At 44.2% G+C, this 11804-nt stretch overlaps 1 long non-coding RNA gene across 1 annotated transcript; it reads left to right on the top strand.

Moving 5' to 3' along the window:
- Positions 1-39: 39 nt before the first annotated feature.
- Positions 40-11380, top strand: LOC147577980 (uncharacterized). The gene is made up of 3 exons (XR_015254664.1): positions 40-1601; positions 9318-9390; positions 9735-11380. It is a non-coding gene; the product is annotated as an uncharacterized LOC147577980 (long non-coding RNA).
- Positions 11381-11804: the final 424 nt, after the last annotated feature.

Raw genomic sequence — 11804 nt, 5'->3', positions numbered from 1 at the left:
TCGGTTCTCCGGCGCGTAAGACCGCCCATCCGTCTGGTCACACCCCTGCGCGCTGGGGCTCCTGGGAGCTTGGCCCGCGCGCCGGGCTGCCGGGAGCCTGCTCCGGGCGTCTTACTGAGAGCCTGCTGCGCGACTGGCCTCCCCAAAACTGAGAAACTCCAGTATGGTGTTTGAGACCGAGTGCTGTTGGGCCCCTACAGAAATGGGTTCCAATCTCGACTTCTTCAGTTACTAGCTCAGTGATCTTGAGCAGGTTAAAAACTGGACTCGGTTTCCTTTGCACAGTGAGGAGCATGCTTTTTTCCCTCACGGAGTTACTGCGAACGAAGTTTAAATGAGGAACTATGTTTCAAGTGCCTGGGAGACACAGATTACCTGGATATTTATTGTCTACCACGTGGTAGGCATGGTACCTGGGTGCTAAAGACAGTAATAGTGAACAAGGCATAATTCTTGCCGTCTTTGACCTAACATTTCTAATATGAACAGGGGATACAAAGAAGTAACAAATTAGCAGTGGTAGGTGCTCTCAGGGAAACTAAGAGCTGAGATAGAAAATAATGGAGGAACTTTAGATAACTTTAGACAAAGTGCCCAGGGAAGAAATCTTTGAAGTGATATTTAACCTGCGTCTAGAGAACAAAAAGGAACAAACTGAAAATGGAGGGCAGGAAGGTGGGGAGCCTCCCAGGCTAAGATCTAAGGATGGTGTGTGCAAAGGCCCTGCGGCAGTAAAGAACTTGATCTTGTTTGAAGAACTGAAAGAAGCTAGTGTGGCTGGAAAGCAAGAGAAGAGGGGCAGTGGGGTGAGAACATGTAGCATATTCTAGCCAATAGTAATAATTTTGGCTTTTATTCGGATGAGAATTCATTGAATAATTTTAAGCAGAGGAGTGACAAGATCTGAGTTACATTTGATTTGATTGATATTATCAGACTTGCTGATGTATGGAGAACTGATTTGATGGGGGAAGATGAAGTGAGACTCTTTAGTGGGCAAGGATTATGCTGCCCTAGCTTGGGGTAGTGATAATGGAAATGTAACTAAGAGAATGACTTAAAGTTTGGGAGATGGAATGAATGGGTTTTGCCGAAGAGTTGGAGATGGGGGTGAAGGAAAAGGGGGTAATCATGCCTGACTTCTGGTTTCTGGCTAGAGCAATTGGGTAGGTAGATGATGAACTATTTCCTGAAATAGGAGAGTCAGGTTGTGAAAGAAACAGGTGTGTTTATGGGGAGTAAGTCAAGGGTTTCATTTTGGTCATGTTGAGTCTGAGATGTCTGCAAGACTTTAGAGTGTAGGTGTCAAGTGAGCAGTGAATATGCAAGCTAAGAGCTCAGGGAGAGATCAAGGCCAGAGATAGAGATTGGGTAGCCATTTTATGTGGATGTATTTCTGTATATGTATTTGCTGTCCTGGAACTGAATGAGATCTAAAAGAACATAATTAAACCATGGGACACACCAACATTTTGAGATAGGGCAGAGGAGGAGCAGCAGCAAAGATGAGATTAGGGTGGTTTGAGGGGTGAGGAAAACCAGGGAGTAGAAGCCTAGGAAGGACTGAAGAAGGAGGAAGTATCAGGAGAGCTGTGGAAAGGGTAGGTAAGAAGAGAACGTAGAAATGTCTTTTCAGTATCCTTTGAATTTGCTAGCACTTAAGTCATTGGTGACTTTGAACAGTCTTGGTGAAGTAGTGAGGGTGAGAGTCAGACTAGAGAGAGTAGAAGAGGATATTGCTTAGGGATACATGCGTATGTAAAAAAAAAAAAAGATATATTCAGTGATAAATACTAAGATTTAGGAGAGCATTTGCCTCTGGCAGAGCAGGTAATGCAATTGGAGAGGGTACAGCAACAAAATAAAAATTTTATTTTTTTACATGAGTCATGCATATACATGAGTGGTCATTATGTTATTTTCTGTACTTCCTGTGTTAGGAAGCTGATGTAAATTTGGACCCATCCCTACCTTTTTTATTTTTCTACATGTGGGTCCAGGTAGTTGCAAACTTCCTGGCTGCTTCTCAAGCCTATGTGGAACCCTTGGGGCACATGGGTTTTTTCAGGAGGGTTTATTTTCAGTTCCTCAACCTTGGGCAGATCCAGTGAATTTTTCCTGGCCTCACATGGGTAATAAAACTCCTCCCCTCCTGTTGTACAAAGGGAAAGTCAAGAAATTAACACGGAGTGGTCCAAAAATAGTAAAACCCACAGGAAACTCAAAGTCCCCAAAGTCAAAAATTTCTTTTGTGCCAAAAAGGAAGAGAGATGTCAGAGCAGCAAGGGCAGCTGACCCTGGAGAGGCCCATGTTCTGAGAATAATGAAACTTCTAGGACCTTAGAAAACACAAAGATTAGGGACACATATGTCAGGGGATCTAGCATATTACCACAGACACATTACTAAGATAGAAAAAAAAAAAAGCCCTCCCCTCCTTGAACTAGTAATAAAACAGTCAGAGTCTATAAAATTGGTATGCTTAATATCAAAAAGAAAGAAAATTAACAAATCATTGTGGGGGTGCCGGCTGGCTCAGTTGGTAGGGCACACAACTCTTGGTCTCGGGGTCATGAGTTCCAGCCCCATGTTTGGTGTGGAGATTACTTAAAAAAAAATCTTTAAAAAAATAAATAAATCATTGTGAAAGCATAGAACAATATATAAAAAGAAACAGAAAGAACAGAAAACTTTTTAAAATATGGCCACTGAATTAAAAAAACAACAACTCTGGAACTATGTTGCAACTCCCAATGAGATAAATGATTTAGTGGACCATAGGTGAAAGGTTACTGAGTATGTAGGATGTTTGCAGGATGCCAGAGTATTGCTCCACAGATAATTTGAATTAACAGTTTGCAAAGGCAAAGCATACCTTTGAGTGGAAGATGTGACAGTCACTACTGCACCCAAGTGATCAAACTTAGCATCACTAGTCATGGGGTGACCTGACATTATGTGTCTTCTCATTGGATATAATATGAAGTATATAACGTTATCCAGGAGACAATAATGCCAAAAATGTGTAACCTAAATCCAGTCTAGCCCCTAGACTTAACTTCCTGCTTCCAGGAAATGCAGGGGATGAGGGAACAGATTGAACAATACCAGGAGGAATAATGAGGCACATTTAGAATGCAGGATATTTTACAAGGTATTTGACCTGGGGGTCTCTTTAAAAAGTTCCTACGGAGAAAACAAGTACAAAGACTGTTCTAGATTAAAAGATAATCCAAACAACAGCCAAACGTAAAGCATGAATCTTGAGTGCATCATGGTTAAAAAGAAATTGGGAGGGAGCACCTGGTTAGCTCAATAGGTTATGTGTCTGATTCTTGGTTTTGGCTCAGGTCGTGATCTCATGGTTTCATGAGTTCAAGCCCCATGTTGGGGTCCGTACTGACAAGGTGGAGCCTGCTTGGGATTCTCTGTCTCTGTCTCTGTCTCTCTCTCTCTCTGCCCCTCTCCCACTTGTGCTGTCTCTGTCTCTCTCAAAATAAATAAACACACTTAAAAAAAATTGGGAGTAACTGGGGAAATTTGAATATGGAATAGGTAAGAAAGATTTTAGGGAATTATTTCTAATTTACTTACGCATAATAATGATACCATGATTATGTGCGAGAATGTTCTTATTTGTGGGAGATGCATGCTGAAATACTTAGAGCTAAAGAGTCATGATGTTTGCAACTTTCACAGGGTTCAGAAAAAATAATGAAGAAAACCAGGATATGTCACCTTAAAATATGCCTGTTTGACATAAGAATTCTTTTGAGTTGAAGCCAATTATGAAGCAGCATATACAGGAAAAGTTCTCTACCCTCCCCCTTTCTGCCTACAGGCAGAATATAAATTTTCCTTTACTGGAGAGGACTCTAGACTCTTATCCACCCAGTGATGGCATCAGAGGAATCTGCAAACAAACCTTACCCCATTAATCTGCCCCCATATATTTATCTTCCCACAGTTTCCTGTCCTTGGAGCCTAAAGCCATTTTCCTTTGTCCTATTATTTCTCTACAAATGTATCATTCTTTGCTGAAGATACTATATAAGCCCAAGTTCAGGCCACCTCTTTGAGTTATTCATCCCTACAATCTCCCAGGTATTCAGGAGACACACATGTTAATGAACTTCTGTCTGCTTTTCTCTTGTTAATCTTTTGTTACAGAGCCCCAATTGAGAACCCAGAAGGGTAGAGGGAAAAAAATATTTTTCTTCCCCTACAGTAACATACAAACAAGCTAAAGATGAGATACCACAATGTTAAAAGATGTTGAATCAGGTTGGTGGGTATACAAGTGGTTGCTGTACTAGTCCTTCAACTTTATTGTCTGTATGTAATTTTTCATAATAAAGGTGGGGGAAATTATTAAATGGGGCAGATAAGATGCTGAAATAATCTAGACTGATAGTGGTAGCTCCTTCTGCCAAAACTTGAAGATGCCTCAGAAGTGAAAGTCTGAGATTTGTTTTGAAACAATCCAATAATCCATCAGGCCAGCAGTGAGGGGTGGAGATGTAGAAAATAATAGTGGCCATGAATTGATGATCATGGGTGCTGGGTGATGGAAATGGTGTCCTTGCACTTAACTTGTGTTTGCTCAAAAATTTCTATTTAACAGCAACAAAGAAGAAGAAGAAGATACAGAAGTGAAAAGGGGTTGAGTATTTGAGAAACTAAGGTAAAAACTGAGAAATTCAGGGTGCCTGGGTGGCTCACTTGGTTAAGTGTCCAACTTTGGCTCGGTTCATGATCTCACAATCATGAGTTCCAGCCCTGCGTTGGGCTCTCTGCTGTCAGCACAGAGCCCACTTTGGATCCTCTGTCCACCCCCCTCTGCTCCCCCCTCAAAAATAAATAAATAAAAACATTAAAAACAATAGCAACAACAACTGAGAAATATCCATGAGGAGACATGAGGTGGTTGGGGCCAGTTGTGGAGAGATTGTGACTGGCAGCCAGAGTGGAAGAGGGTCAGGTGCTTTGAGATGAGGGTGCAGCCAAAAGAGAGTTTTCAGTTGTGCTCTCCACTGCCCTTCCCTCTGTGCCCCCACTCTCCAGGGCCCTGAGTGAATCGTTACCTGCCTCATTACTGTGCATGAGGCAGGAAGCCAGCAGCCCTATCAAGTACTCTATCCTGGCTAGGGCTAGACCAGTGGACCTGAAATATTACTTCTCCCCTTCTTCTTCATATCCCACCGTCTGGACGTTGGCCTTCCCCTGCCAAGTTCACTGACATACCCAAAGTAATAGGAACTCAAAGGGGAACACATTTGCAATAAAAGAAAAACAAACTGAGAAACTAATAATAGATGAGGCCGACTTACTAGACCTGATTGAGTTTAAAATAAGCTTAATAAATATCCTCAAAAGATAAGAGAGGATATTGTTAACCTAAGGCAGGAACTAACAGGAAGAATCAGATGGAAATACTGGTTATGAAAACTTTAATAGCTGAAGTCCATACATGGATTGAAGAGCAGAATGGTTATAGCCAAAATGAAACAATGAGCAACAACATCAGGGTGAGGATTCACCCCAAAGGCATCAGGAAGGGTTAAAGAAAACAAGGAAGACTGAAACCAGATGAGCCAGTTGTTTGTGACACACACACTCTTGGTGGCTAATCCAACAGCTATTCCCAGCTTCCTTATTCATGTCTACATTAGAGCCTGGAAAATACCTGCTTTCCTAGATTCCCAGGCAATTGGAACTGGCCATGTGACACGGTCCTGGCCAATGAGATATAAGCAGGAATGTTCTGGGGGCTTCTGGGCAGGAAATGTTGTTTTCTAATAGGAATGAGATGACATGAAGGATGCTTTGCTTGTAACATCTCATCCCCCTTTTTCTTGCCTTTGACATTGATACTCTGTCTGGAGTTGTGACAGCTGCCTTGTGATCATGAAGTAGTTTGACAGTCATGAGATCAAAAATCCAACACAGGGCAGCCAGGTAGGAAAGAAAGAAGAGCCCAAACCCATGTTCCTGATGGCTGAGCTGTTGTATCAAAGCCAGCCACCATCTACACCAAGACTCCTTGTGTAAATACAAAACAAAACAAAGCCCACTTGTTTGTTTAAGCCATCTTTATTCACGTTCTTTAACCTGCAGCTGAAAACATTCCTAACAAATACTTTGTTCAATAATTTGGGAAAGAGCTGCAAAGTTGAGATTCAAAGAAATAAGAGATGGAGGAAAAAGGCAGAAATCTGTGAAAAAGAGATTTAAAAAAGAAATTTATTCATTCAGAGATAAGTTGTTATATGTAAGCCCTCCCCCAGCCTCCCCTTTTATAAACATTTTTAAAAATGTGTATTTATTTTTCAGAGACAGAGACAGAGCATGAGCAGGGGAAGGGCAGAGACAGAGGGAGACACAGAATCTGAAGCAGGCTCCAGGCTCCAAGCTGTCAGCACAGAGCCCTACACAGAGCTTGAACCCACGAACCTTGAGATGATCTGAGCCGAAGTGGGACTTTTAATCCACTGAGCCACCCAGGCACCCCTCCTCTTGCCCTTTTTTTTTCAACGTTTTTATTTATTTTTGGGACAGAGAGAGACAGAGCATGAACGGGGGAGGGTCAGAGAGAGAGGGAGACACAGAATCGGAAACAGGCTCCAGGCTCCGAGCCATCAGCCCAGAGCCTGACGCGGGGCTCGAACTCACGGACCGCGAGATTGTGACCTGGCTGAAGTCAGACGCTTAACCGACTGCGCCACCCAGGCGCCCCAGCTCTTGCCCTTTTTAAATACAAGAGAACAGATCCACACTTTACTTGTCAATAAGTTAAAAAAAATTTTTTTTAATGTTTATTTTTGAGAGAGAGAGAGAGAGGACAGAGTGTGAGTGGGGGAGGGGCAGAGAGAGAGGGAGACAGAATCGACAGAATCCGAAGCAGTCTCCAGGCTCTGAGCTGTCAGCACAGAGCCCGATGCGGGGCTTGAACTCATGGACCATGAGATCATGACCTGAGCTGAAGACGGACGACCAACTGACTGAGCCACCTAGGCACCCCGCTTCTCAATAAGTTTAAATCCTTAACGAGTAAAGCATCACCTGGATTCTGAGTCCAATGGCCATAGCAGGAATATTGCTTTGGAATTTGGCATGAACTATGCCACTGTTTCCACAGGCACAAATTATCCTTTCCCTAGATTATTCAGATTTTGTTTTGTTTGCCACCAGGAGTCACTGTGTCCTTCTTTGCTTTGTACACATAATCTTGCCCAGATAGAATTTAATTTAGTCTCTAGCATAAATGCTTTTGATTTTCAGAAGAGCTGTGTGCTCACTCAGTTCCAGAGACCCTACTTATAGCCAGCAAAAAATGGCCCTGGCCCACAGCCTTCCAGACATAGTTGTCATTTTAGAAGTCCTGTCCACAGCAGGCCTCCACGGGCTCCAACATGGAGGAAAGAAATTAAGGTTTTCCTTTTCAAGCATATCTAAAGCACATATGAAGAAATGTTTTATCTATTAAATTGGGAGTATCAAGTGTGGGTTTTTTTTTTTATCTTCTATACTTTTCTGTGGAGTTAGAAATAATTTAAGACAAACTTAAAAAGAAAATTTTTTTTTACCTTTATTTATTTTTGAGAGATAGAGAATGAGCTGGGGACAGGCAGAGAGAGAGGGAGACATAGAATCAGAAGCAGGCTCCAGGCTCCGAGCTGTCAGCATAGAGCCCAACATGGGGCTCGAACCCATGAATCCGTGAGATCATGACCTGAGCCGAAGTCGGACTCTTAACTGACTGAGCCACCTAGGCACCCCTAAGACAAACTTTTTAAATTATTTATTTATTCACTTATTTAGAGTGTGTACACATGCATGTGTGCACATGAGCCCCCGTGAGTGGGGGAGGGGCAGAGAGAGAGGAGAGAGAGAGAGAATCCCAAGCAGGCTCCATACTGTCAATGCAGAGCTGGAAGCCGGGCTTGAAGTCATGAACCATGAGATAATGTCCTGAACCAAAATCAGGAGTCTGAGGCTTAACCAACTGAGCCATCCAGGCACACCCCCATGATAAATTTTTATTTTTTTATAAATTTTTAAAATAAAAATGAGAAATGAGGAAGTAGAGACAAGGAGAAAACTAAGAACTCTGTTTTACTGTAGAAATTATTTCACCTAGTAAAAACTTGATGTTTGAATCAATTTCAAGATTTGTGAAGCATTATTTAGGTAATTACATGAGTCATTTAAAAAAGTCTAGTGTGAAGGGGTGCCTGGGGCTCAGTCCATTAAGTGTGGGCTCTTGGTTCCTACTCAGGTCATGATCTCAGGGTTCATGGGTTCAAGCCCCACAACTAGCTCTGCATTTACCCTGTGGAGCCTGCTTGGAGTTCTCCCTCTCTGCCTCTCCCACACTTGTGCTCTCTCTCTTTCTAAATAAACAAACTTAAAAAGTCTAGCGTGAAAATTAATTCAAAATTGTACCAGTTGATGTAAATGCATCCATAGTGGAAGTTCTTTAAAGTGAAAATCAATGGAAACTAGTCCCATATGTTCTCTTGTGGCTGCAGGAACTTTTTTAAAAAATTAAAGAAAAAAAAGTTTAACTAATCTCTACACCCAATGTGGAGCTGGAATATACCACCCCAAGAACAAGAGTTTCATGCTCCTCCAACTGAGCCAGCCAGGCACCTGTTTTTTTACTCTTCCAATGCAATTTTATTACATATATATTTTTACATTATTTTCAGTGCATTGTTTAAAAAATTTTTTAGGGGTGCCTGGGTGGCTAGTAGGTAAAGTGTCTAATTTCGGCTCAGATCATGATCCTGAGTTGGAGCCCCATGTTGGGCTCTGTGCTGACAGCTCAGAGCCCAGAGCCTGGAGCCTGCTTCTGATTCTGTATCTCCGCCCCCCCCCCCCCCCCGCCCCTCACTGCTCACGCTCTCTCTGTCTCTCAAAAATAAATATACATATAAAAAAAATTAAAAAATTTTTTTCTGTAACAAAACACAAGATAAATTAAAAAAAGATTTTTTTTAAGTGTATTTAAGAGAGACAGAGACAGCGTGAGTACAGGAGGGGCAGAGAGAGAGAGAGAGAGAGAAAGCGAGCCCCAAGCAGGCCCCACACCGGCAGCTCAGAGCCCAATGCGGCGGGGCTCGAACTCACCAAACTGTGAGATCATGACCCGAACCGAAACTGAGAGTCGGGCACTTTTAACGGACTGAGCCACCCAGGCGCCCCGGAATAAATTTGTTTTGTTGTGGTTCTCACTACATTCCAAAAGGAGAATGCGGTTGGAGGGTGATGTAGGTCTACCTCCCTCTCTCCCTCCTTCTCCCTTTCTTTTTCAGCTGAGAGAAAATGGAACCTACTGGATCTGCACGGAGGACCCGGGAGAGAGGAGAGACGTCTGTCCGCTAAGGGGTTGGTGGAAGTCCCGCAGTCCTCGTGGGGTTGGAGGAGGGCCCCAAGCCCTGGTGGAGGATGATGGGCCTTTGGTGGGAGGAGGGGCTGATGCCAGGGAAGAGATGCTCGGTTGGGGTGGGGGGGGGGGGGGGCGGAGAGAAGGCAAACGGCTTCTTCCTTCTCAGGGAGTTCTTTTGTGAGGTTATCTCCTGAGAGAGATTGGGGGAAAGTGTGGGACGGTTCCCATGAGAGAAGAGGGTATAAAGTGGGGGCCTCGGGCTTGGGGAAACCGAGCCAAGAGACCTGGCAAGTAGGAGTGGGGCCTTCATCAGGGCTGTGGCTCAGTTGTCTGATTTTCCCAGCCGCTCCAGGGGAGATGCTGAGCGGTGGAAGGTTGGGGCTGGACCAGATGCCGAAAGGTGGAAGAAGGTGGAGAGCAAGAACAGAGGAGAAGCGCTGGGGAGCGCTCAGCTCCAGGGACCTTAGTCATTGTGGTGTTTACCTGCATGCCTCCTCCCCCCTGCCGCTGGGGTGACACAGTCAGGGGTCCGGGTCCTTCCTCTCACCTAAGGGGACCACCATCCTCACCCCTCCCCACATTGTTTAATTCCAGTCTTCTGGACAGGCACTCTGTCCCTGTACCGGCGCCTTCCCGTCAGCAAGGAAATGTGTTCAACACGGTGCTCACCTTCCCGAGGGAGGCTGAGAGCTAGCCTTCGATCTGCCGCCCTTCCAGAAACAGCCTCTCTTTAATTTTTCAGGGTCAATCTTCTCAGTAGAGTTGCCTGTACCATCTGCCCGGTCTGCCCGTATCCTCCACCTCCACCTCCCCACCCCTCGCCACCTCCCCGCAGTCCTGCTGCCACTGTGCCCCACTCCCTGGAAATAGCTCTGGCCAAGTCACCAGCAAGTGCCCTGTTGAAGCCCATGGAGTTTGCAGCCCCCATCTCACTCACTGGACAGAACTGACCACTCCCTTCCTGAAACTTCTTTCCTGCCCTTGGTTTCTGTGCTGTCTCACTCCTGGTTTTCAGCCAACCTTCCTAATTGCGCCAGCTGCTCTGCTCCTCTAGGCCACTGTTCTCCAGGGTCCTCTCCCGGTTGTTTTCTTCTCCTCACCGGAGGCTCATCCCTTGGGTACTCTGGGCCATCATTTATTTATCTCCGCTTTACTGCTCAACATCCTAAATTGGCTCTTAACTTTTTTAAAATTTAATTTTTTAGTTTACTTATTTTGAGTGAGAGAGGGAGAGAGAGAGAATCCCAAGTAGGCTCTGTACTGTCAGTGTAGAACCCGATACAGGGCTCAAACCCATAAACCTGGAGATCATGACCTGAGCTGAAATCAAGAGTTGGACCCTTAACCAACTGACCCACCCAGGCACCCTATCTCTCAACTTCTTTCTCACTATAATCTCCAAACTTTAGAGAGCTGCTGTCCCGTGTTTCTCAATTTAGCCTGCATCAAAATCATCCTTAGATTGTTAAGCTCAGACGTCTGGGTCCCACCCCTAGTTTCTGACTTGGTAGGTCTGGGGTGGGGGCCTGATCTTTTGTGGTTCTAATAGGGACACAGGTGTTTCTAGAGTTCCATAACAAAGCACCACAGACTGGGTATCTTAACAGAAATTATTGTCTCCGTTCTGGAAGCCTCATCTTAACTAATTATGCCTGGGATGATCCTATTTCCAAATAAAGTCACATTCTGAGATACTGGGGGTTAAGACTTCAACAAATGAATTTGGGGAGGCACGATTCAACTAATAAACACCGATAACACCAGGTGATGCTGATGCTCCTTCAAACACTCATCTGATCCTATTCTCTTTTAAAGAGTTTAAGTTGCTCCCGTTGCCCTCAAAGGTAAGTCCAAGCTCTTAGCTTGGCATTGAAGACCCATCAAAATCTGGCCCTGGCTACTTAGCCACTTGCCCTTTCCAGGCTCTTAGAGCTTATGGTACTGCCTAGAATGCCCTCACCACCCTACTTTGATGAATCCTTTTACGATCCGCCCATGTGTCACTGAACATTCTGTTATCAGTACTCACCACACATACTTGTCTCCTAAGGCCCAGAACAGGGTTTGACACAATGTTTAATACATTTTTGTTCAATGAATGTATTGAAGACACTCCTTTTCAAGACTTAAAAAAATTCAATTTTAATATTTAAAAAATTTTTTTAAAAATATTTATTTTTGGCAGAAAGAGAGAGACAGAGAGAGAGAGAGACAGAGCATGAGTGGGGGAGGGCCAGAGAGAGAGGGAGACACAGAATCTGAAACAGGCTCCAGGCTCTGAGCTGTCAGCACAGAGCCGGATGTGGGGCTCGAACTCACACACCGCGAGATCATGCCCTGAGCCGAAGTCGGACGCTCAACCGACTCAACCACCCAGGCGCCCCTCAATTTTAATTTTAATTCAAGAGAAATT

The sequence above is a fragment of the Puma concolor genome, chromosome C1, assembly GCF_028749965.1.
Source record: "Puma concolor isolate L17-30 chromosome C1, mPumCon1.1.hap2, whole genome shotgun sequence".
NCBI classification, from domain to species: Eukaryota; Metazoa; Chordata; class Mammalia; order Carnivora; family Felidae; genus Puma; species Puma concolor.
The sequence above is the reverse complement of the archived record's forward strand: the minus strand, read 5'-3'. Positions and strand labels throughout refer to the sequence as shown.